The 10,150-nt window shown below is 39.9% G+C and overlaps 1 non-coding gene across 1 annotated transcript; it reads right to left on the bottom strand.

The window, feature by feature from the left end:
• Positions 1 to 6,589: 6,589 nt before the first annotated feature.
• LOC145981109 (U2 spliceosomal RNA) lies at positions 6,590 to 6,784 on the bottom strand. Its single transcript, XR_014440933.1, has one exon. It is a non-coding gene; the product is annotated as a U2 spliceosomal RNA (small nuclear RNA).
• Between the last annotated feature and the right edge of the window lie 3,366 nt (positions 6,785 to 10,150).

The raw sequence follows: 10,150 nt of genomic DNA on the forward strand, positions 1-10,150 counted from the left end.
ACAACAATTCCCTTACACAACTCACATTAATTAATTAGATTTCATTTTCCGTATATTAAACTTCAACCTAAATAGGTTTAACTCAATACCAGTCACTAAATTCACTCTTTAAAACGGTACTTACTGAACTAACAACCATTAATATTTCCCACAATATTGCACTAATAGCTCAGTTTCCATCGATCAACACAATCTTTTTGGACTATTGTGTAATATTCTAAATAACATTGATATTGGACGTCTAAATAACGTGAAAAAAAATGGTTTTGTGCAGATTGCACTCGTATCCACACAGGACAATAGCTAGTTAGGCAGCTCCATTTGTATACATCCTTTCGTGCTCTTTCCTTTCCCATTCAATGTCAAGTTTTCTTTCACTCAAGTTGTTACATCTTCTATCTGTTCTTTTCCATGTCTCCATGCAACGTAGACAGGGTAGATAGGCGTGCACAGAGCCTCTAACTAAGGGGCCGAAAGCCTTGATGAAAGTTCAGTCTACAAAGAAAAACCTCATTCCATCTCACTGTTTTATTGTATTCATGGAACTAAACGGGGGCTTGTGTGTCCGGATCCTCCGAAAATCACTCTATTCCAAGAATTCCAGCTTCCGTGGCAGAAAAGTTATCTCTTCCCCTTCCCCCCTTCATTTTCCTTCCCTCTGGTTCAGAGTAATTTACATATAAACATGACTTCGTACAGCAGATTCAAAACAACTACACATAATTTGTTCTTTTCCAATGTGTGACCAATTTATTCTGCGACCACACAGGTATAACGCAACTAGGCAACTTAATAACAAGTAATTTGCTGGGGAACGAGGTGAGATAGTCTAATTACGTACATAGGAAATAAACCCTTCCTAATTGCTGGAAACTTCCGTCGGCTTGAAAATACTTATTTTTTAAAGATAGTAATATGCATTGTTTAATAACTGTAATGAGATTTCTCTACACTAAATTTCTAAGCAAGAGTATATTATGAGCGGCAACTGCCACCCCTTCCTCCCCCCCTCCCGTTCGCACGCCTATGAGAGGGTACAACAAATTTTGGAGGTATTACGGGGTGGCGTAACTCACCTTCATGACAAAGCTTCCCAAGTTGATTAAAGGAAGTCTACTTTCAAGACTTGATGCTAGAAATAATAATTATGCATGACCTTCAATTATTAGTTCTAGCAAACACTGTTTTCATTTTTCACCTCAATCTTTAACATTTGTGCGTCGTTTCAAAATTTTTGTAGGTTGTTATTGTATTGCCTACTAACTGTATTTTGTCTCCTTGACGGTCAATTTGTTCATTTTATTCATGTAGAGAAGGTTTTTTTTTTGTTACTTCGGTTCAAGTGCAAAGAGGAAGAGTAGACATCATCTTAAATAATATAATCTCAAATATAACAAAAATACCACTGCCTTCCTAAGAAACTCGTAAAAATACAGTTTCCCAAAAAATACTTATTCCTTGAAAATGACGAAAAAGAATACCCAAACAAATTGCCTTTATTTAAGCAATTATTTCATGATACACATTTTTTTATATTCGAGCAATCTTTCAAATTTTCTTTTTTTTTTTTTTAGAAAAAGAAAGTGCAAAAAAATGCCTTGCCAGTATGATTTCTAATCATTTTCCCCTACAACTTTTGTTCAAAAGGACAGTCAATGTACGCATGAATAAAAAAGAAAAGGAAAAAAAGGTAAAGTGCTCCCCTGTGCTTAGTACCACGCCATGAAGGCTCTATAGGGGGTGTGGGGATAACGCCTCACACTTTCTTGATCCGGTCGTGAGTGGGGGTGATGTGATCAGCATCACGCCCCTGACCGCCTTTACCCCCCAGGGTTTCCGCCAGGTACCCATGTTTTTCGACGCTGGGTGGGCGCCGGGGCCTCTTCCAACGTTAGAAAAGTTCCCGGATTCGAACCCGGGACCTTGAGCATGGTAGTCAGACGCGTTACCGACTGAGCCACCGCGGCCACATATTCTAAGAAGGGAGGTTTGCATAAAGGGCGTGTCAGAGAGAAATAAATTTGTTGTATAATTTCAAGTGTTTACGAACCAGAAAATGATAAGAAATAGAATGTAGTAGCCTATAATTGTGCGTTATCAATGAAGGTGAAAATTGTATTTTAAACTTACCCCTTCAGTTCTCTCTGAGACGATTGCATAAACAAGCGACAATGATCGTTAGGGTCTTCCTGATTCTTTCGTTTCCCACTTGAGTGTCGTAATTCACTGTTGTATCAATAATAATGGTGAGATCTGTCGTAGCTGTTATTTCAAGAAAATGGGAAAATAACACTTAACAAAATATTTTTTTTTTCAAAATGTCCAGAAATGCTGAATAATCAATCATACATTAGCGAATTCTAACCTTAAATAGTTTTGCTTCCATTTTTAAATCATCAGGATAAATGAAACCACGTGGAAACAGTTACATTGTTTTCCATTCATATGCACATTTTCTAGCTCTCGTCCTCTTCAGTTTCATTCATAGTACCCGTATCGTTGAATTCTTTCGTAAAAACACTGAAATATTACAGTTTCAGTTTTATCCAATATTATAGCAAAGAAAAAACTATCGGATGCTACTTACAAAGGGGGAAGTTATAAGGTCACAGAGGAAGAAACTACAAAAACAAGAGACACCTCACAGCATACAACTGACAATGGCAAGCTGTCAGCAATAGGAACGAATGGACATTTCCACTTTGACATGAAAAACGTTTTAAATCCATTCATTTTACAGATAATGACACAAACATGAGATGTGCAAAATATCTCGGCGATATTTGTTTCGGTTCTCGAGAAACACGCCTTCAAACACCGCTGAAATTCACCTACTACGTCACGGATTTGAAAACGTCCTCTCCACAGACAGGAGGTCCTCTGACGTCATCACTTAGAAATGCGTGCAGGCGGGGCTTCTGCTCGTCCCGTCAACTTAGCATGAGCCGCGGAAGCGACAGAAAATTCACTTGTTACTGTGTAAAACAAGTATCTTGTAACTTCCAGTGCAAAAATCTGCGCTCCTTTTCTTGGAGATGAATTATGCCTTAGCAGTTTAGCAGTATTTACTATAATTCAGCCACTCGGTAGAGAGTTTTCCCATTAGGGTGACAAAGCAAAACTTGTAACAGTGAATGGCTGAACACGTGAACAGCCTTGTTCATTGCGAATACATAGGTTGGTTCTGACTGGCAAGAACTTAATGTTATAGGAATGGCTTTTCTGGAATTACAATTATTTTCGTCATAATATTTTCTTCACAAATTTTAAGATAATACTTTTAGAACATACTGGTTTACACGCCAATTTCTGCAATATAAGAGGTGATACGGTATAAAAAGGTACGGTGAGTTTTTAAATTTCCTGCAGTAAATGACAGTTTTCTTCAGTTAATATATATATTGCAAATTTTTGTATTTAGCCTACTTTTACGTCGCATTTCCGTTCACTTTGTTTAACCGCAACGATGAGAACGCATGGTTAATTTATTATGTATCATCTCTAACATCACATTTCTTCCCACTTTTGGCTAATCGCTACAATGAAGATGAATAACTACAAGCTGTATTCGAAGTCGGGGTGCAGGAGTACACCCCCCCCCACACACACACACACTACCACCAACTGCACAATCTAAGTATCACCCAACCTGCCATGATAAGAGACGAAATTTTTCTTCCGTCCCATCTCATTTCGAAAACATTCACTTGTCCCCCAGACGGAACATGCCTCGTCTCGTGACCAACACTAACATTAACAATAGAAGCATCCCCCTAGCTGTCTCCATAGTCTCGAGCAAACATCCTCGCATGTAACAATTTCCAGTTCAATGAAATGTCACTCACAAGGAAACAGTCATGCCCAGGTCGAGAGTCAAACCTGGAACATGCGACTTCCTCAGATAAATCATGAATTTTGTGAATAATAATTACAACGCCAGTTCATTCCTGGTAATTCTGAATCTGCAGTTTGGTTTGCATATATAAGCAGGATAATATTTAGTTTTCGAGGGATGTACCGTCGAAACGAGGAGTCAAAAAAAAAAAAAATAATAATAATAATAATAATAAATATTAAGAAAGTTTTTTGTATTTATAATGATAAGTCTCTGCATACATTGTTAATTCTATATTTTTCTAGACTTGAGACGAGACTGTCAATGAGACATTTACAAATCAACACGAGACAGACATTTACAACTCTCAACGAGAACGAGACCAAGGCTGCCATGTCTCGTCTCGATAGGATCCTTAGTGGTGAAGTTGTGAACCAACCAATTAATGCGTTCGGGGTAACGAGATGAGGCTCCTTTTTTCGCAGTACAAAATTCAAAATAATTATAACGTACCATTTCAGTATGGGATATTGTTATAAACATGGGCGTATATATAGTTCACGGGGGGGGGGGGGGTGGATCAACTTTTGGTATGATTAGGGTTGCTTTATTTCGTAAGTGAAAATCCAGGACACTGCTGGCCGGAAGCTTGTTGGAGAGCATGGGGGGAGGGGATGTTGGACCCGACAAAGTTGTGTGTTTGTAGTCACGAAGTATTGATACTTTTCTGTTCATCTTGTGTCACTACGTTTTTAAGAACCAAATTTCTTTAATATAATTCGAGGGGGGGGGGAAATAACTGATTTATAGTCTCAATGCAGTTTCTTATCGCAGAAATTCCGAAACTATCAGGAAATTGCAGATATTGGTCTGCAGCCCCATCTGGTGTGTGGAATTACGAAATTTACTTCCCATCCGTATCCTGTCCTATACGTCTCTAATTTAAGAGAATGAAATAAGTCCGAAGATTTTTTTTTATGAACAAGCGGATAGAACAAGGAAACTGGTAATTTTAGTGAACCAAAAAAAGAAGGGAGTTGGAACCGTTGAATCCCCCTTAAATGCGCCCATGGTTATACACATTATTTCCTTGTAATAATTATACATAAACTAAATATAGATATGTACTGTGCAACTAATGTAATCTTCTCAGTGTATCTTCTCTTATCTGCACGAAAATATTTGATCATAATTTGCGCAACAGAAATGGAACACAAACTGAAATTGCTTTATGGAAAAGAAAGTTAAATAGGCTTTATAAAGTGAAGAATGTGAAAATTCCTATTTTGCACTACATAGGTTACGGTAAATATCGATAAATATAAGTTTAAAAAATATTTTTGAGTGTCTTGTCAGCAACCAATTTTATAAGCAATATTTTTCGCATTGGCTGAGAACACACGCAGCTGAACCCTTTCATTTATCTTGCACGTGAGCAGCACGGATATTTCATAGAAGAATGATCATTACAAAGCATAGCTTTCCTTTCTCCTATGGCTCCTTCTTCCATTATTTAAATCGGTACAGATTTGTAAAACTGTTGCACGTATTCGCTCACCGTGGGATACCCATCCGGAACTGGACGCTCGAAGCAGACGACAAACGAGCTCTCCCTAAGGAATGACGTAGTAACATGGCGGCGGCGTGTTTTCAGCGCAACGCTAGCCTCGCAACTTTGGAAGTCTCGTTTCTGCCTTAAACTGGACGCAGAGAAACGCGAGAACTTGCAGGGGTCATTTTTTCCAGGGTGTAGTATTTAAATATGCTGTAAAAAAAATTGAGTGGAAATGTCCATTCTTCTCCTAGAGGCTTATCTTCCCGCTTCTGGAAAATCCACCCCTCTTCCCAGGTGTGTTTATGCTTTTGGAATTCAGGTCTACCAAACAAAAGACGAAACATATGATAAACCTGGAAATTCCTGGCTGGAGTCTAACGACTGACCACCACCAAGAGACAAATTTAGTACAACCACTTTCTCTTTTCCTCTTCTTGTTTGCAAGAATTAATGTATCAAAGAATGGGCTTTTATATCACAGCAGAAACTAAATTCCGGCTCACTGAGTCCTAAATCACCAATAATTTATGACTAAGTGTTTTAGAGTTAAACAAGGGGCATTCCTTCCCACCCTTCCCAAAAGCATCGAAGTCGGAGAGACACCAGCCTCGTCTATTTCCCTGCACTTTTTTTGGCACTCGGTGCAGTGCAGGTGTATCCAGGTGCAAGAAAATGACGTTCAACCAAGTATACGAATAGCGGGGTTCAAGTTCAGAAGATTCAAAAAATACCTGTCTGCTGCTTTAAACGTTCATTTGATTAGCACGTATCACTACCACGTGACCATATACCACACATTACACCGCTCCAGAACGTAGTGCAAACGGTGCAGACAGCATATCAACAAAGTATACTTAATCCCGGCAACAAGGTCGCGCAGGATAGGAAAGAGGTGGGAGGAGCGAAGCAGTACACGCTCATACAAACAGCTGAGTTGCAGTCGCTTTCCCCCTCCATGCAATCCTGTTCCCTCTCACGTGTTCATTGGTTGAGTGACTACTTGCGCAGAGACTTGCTTTCGTTCGCTTGCTCCAGAAATTCCCGGGACAGAGTATAGACGACTCGGTTTTACACCGTGTAACCAACCAGACACATGAGTGCAGAGTCAAAAATTGTAGCAAACTAGATAGAGATCGAAATATTGACGTCATTTTAATTGTCTTGTGAGTCAAACTTTCTTATTAATATCATTAAATTTCAACATGTCTGCCGATCCCGACTGCACTGCAATGCCGGGCCGACAGGTGGTAAGAGTGTGGCAAGCCACGACCTTCTCACCAGTATTCAAAAAACAGATTAACAAACTGGACCTGCAAAGCAGGCCTTATCAAATGTTAAGCTGATAAAGAACAGATACTACACTTTGATCTTAGCCAATTAGGCCGAGAAGCGATGACGAAAAACCAAAGTTTCTCTCCTATCAACCAGCACCCCAGTCACATTGACTATGAGAGTTCAAGTTCAATCCATTTTTAAGATTTTCTAAGACCTTCTATTATCCTTTTAATAGTACTGCTAAGCGAAAGGTACGAAACTTAATATTCTTGATATCTTCCTTTGGCATTTGATTTGACCAATTGTCAAGAAATCACCCCAAAAGTTTAACTCGTATGTCCCTCACGGGTACAATGGTATCTACACTAACGTCACACGCCAGCCATCTTACGTCCACACGAAACTACGTATCCCGGGTGCGTATTTACAAACCCTATAGTGCTGCAGAACTAGAAGCATACAAAACGCTTTCTTATTGGCTGTGTGCACCGGAAGTGTTTATGTTCCGTGTCCATTGTTCCTTGCTTCCTCATTTACAGCAAAAGTATGGAAAAATAAGCCTTGTGATAATATAGTAATAAAGTTTGTAATCAGATTGTCGAAATTATGTTAAGAAATATACGTTCATATAATAAAATATAATGTTTAAAATGCTATACGTTGGATATACATAATTTTCTCGACAGTCATTGGTAGTTACAATGTTTGCACTGATGTGACTTTAAATAGAAAAATCTTTCAATTCAAGAAGAGTTCTGATTTCTGTCTTCGAAAACATTAATTTAAATCATATTGCTAAAAAATGAACCTTAGTGTAAATGGGTTTCTTAACTAGCTGGGATGGATATCGGAAATCTACACTGTTAATTTGAACCCTGCCATCTAGCGTTAACTTGAAGGAACGCTGCATCAACTTCCGGAATGGCAGCCAATCAGCAGCCAAATATCGCTGGAGGTTCTGCGGTACTATAGGGTTTGTAAACACGCATCCCGGGTCTCAATTATTGCACAAGCCTCTAGCAACCTCGGGTTGAAAAATGTTGCATTAGCAATCTAGCTGTGCTGAGAGGGATAAGTGTGGGCCGATTTGTAGGATGGCCAAACGGATCCGGATCCAAAAGTTCCGGATCTGGATCCGGATCCGGATCCGAGAGTTCCGGATCCGCGGATCCGGATCCGAGAGTTCCGGATCCGCGGATCCGGGTCTGAAAGTTTCGGATCTGGATCCGGATCCGGATCCGAGAGTTTCGTATCTCAATCCCATTATAATATTACCACACCTTAGTCCTACAAGAAGTTTTTTCAAGTGTTGTTCCTAAAATACTTTGCTACGCATCGGCTAACACACTCGTGCACAAATGTCCGAAGTGATTTTGTAAATGCCATTGAAACGAATATGTATTCATTCGAATGTATTGGAAATGAAAACACACATAAATGTGAGACATTCCATTCCAGGATGAAACCTTTAACACATATAACAAGATAGAAATGTTATACAAAAATTATACAATTGTTCTACAGTTACAGTTTTACAAATTAAAATAAAACATTATAATATATGCAGTGTTAAATAATTACAAAGTGTAAGACTAACAAGGGAGGTTATCTAAAGGTCCCCCTCCGATTTCCATGAAACTTGGCAGTATAGTGGGGCCCAAAGGAAGAATTACGTGTTTTTTTGTTTCAGATAAAAAACGGTTTTAGGGGGCAAAACCCCCTCAAATGTCAAGATGAGGACAAATTGAAGTGAGGATCTGACCCCTGTGTCTTTCCGATTTCCATGAAACTTGGCAGGTGTATAGTGGGGCCCAATGGAAGAAATACGTGTTTTTTTGTTTCAGATAAAAAACAGTTTTAGGGGGCAAAACCCCCTCAAATGTCAAGATGAGGACAAATTGAAGTGAGGATCTGACCCCTGTGTCCCTCCCATTTCCATAAAACTTGGCAGGTGTATAGTGGGGCCCAATGGAAGAAATAAGTGTTTTTTTTGTTTCAGCTAAAAAACGGTTTTAGGGGGCAAAACCCCCTCAAATGTCAAGATGAGGACAAATTGAAGTGAGGATCGGACCCCTGTGTCCCCCTCCGATTTCCATGATACTTGGTAGGTGTGTGTATAAACGGGCCCAAATGAAGAAATACGTGTTTTTTTTGTTTCAGCTAAAAAACGGTTTTACAGGGCGAAACCCACTGAATTGTCAAGATGAGGACAAATTGAAGTGGGGATCTGACCCCTGTGTCCCCCTCCGATTCCCATGAAATTTGACAGGTGTATAGAGAGGCCGTATGCCCCCTGTTTTTTCCTATGCCATATTTACGTGGTTTTGGGGACAGATCCCCACTTCAATTTCTCCTCATCTTGACATTTGAGGGGGGGGGCTCTATACACCTGCCAAGTTTCATGGAAATCGGAGGGGAAGACTTAGACCTCCCTACTAAGTAAGTGTATTAATTAATTACAAATCGCGCACGCGAGCAGACACACTATATATATATATATATGTATGTATATTATATATATATGTATATTAGCAGGTAAAAATATGTTATAAGCACATTCTTACTTTCCAAAGAAGCGCATGTGGGATGGCAAAACGGATCCGGATCCAAAAGTACCGGATCCGGATCCGAAAGTACCTGATCCGGATCTGAAAGTACCGGATCCGGATCCGAAAATTCTGGATCCGGATCCGAAAGTTCTGAATCCGGAACCGAAAGTTCTGGATCCGGATCCGAAAGTTCTGGATCCGGATCCGGATCTGAAAATTCCGGATCCGCAGGTCCGGATCCGAAAAATTTTAGGATCCGGATCCTAAGGATCCGGAACCAACCGGATCCGGATTTCGGATCCGCCAGGATCCGGATCTGGCCACCCCTAATTTGTAGAGAAGCTCTGTGGATTTATAAAAGAACAAACAATATCCCATCGTTTTGGTGAAAAAGAGAGCGGGCATCCGAAATTAAAGTTCTTATTTTTTTAATCAAGGATATTATTTTTATTACTTTAAACGTGGTTTCTACAGTGCTTTTCACTGTCAAGTCGTCCGTGGAGCGGCAGCTAGAGCGGCGGGCATTGAGAGCGCATCTGACGGCATTTAGACCCAGAGCTGTATGCTGACCTTTGCACTGGACGCTTCAGTTTTCAGATAACTGGTGTCCAGTTCGCACGTGTTTGTAAAGTGTTCATAAGTGTTTTAAATTTTTCCGTTTGAGTTTAAGTTTTGCTGGTGCTTTTCTACAGTGCATTTAAAACAATCTTACGTCATTACGAATTCTTGTAGGGAAGTTACAAGCCGTTTTGCAGCAGAATTCCAAGATGTTCCCGTTCCACACACAGACAGTATTCGAAAACTTGTGAACAAATTTAGCGAAACAGGGTCTGTTCTTGATAAGCAGCGAAGGGTGAAACAGCGTGTGAAGAAACTATAGACGACGTTGGAGCACGATTGGAACATACACCTCACAAATCCCTCCGGTGCCTTGCA

This window comes from Lepisma saccharinum, chromosome 28, assembly GCF_977018435.1.
Source record: "Lepisma saccharinum chromosome 28, izLepSacc3.1, whole genome shotgun sequence".
In the NCBI taxonomy this organism is placed as follows: domain Eukaryota; kingdom Metazoa; phylum Arthropoda; class Insecta; order Zygentoma; family Lepismatidae; genus Lepisma; species Lepisma saccharinum.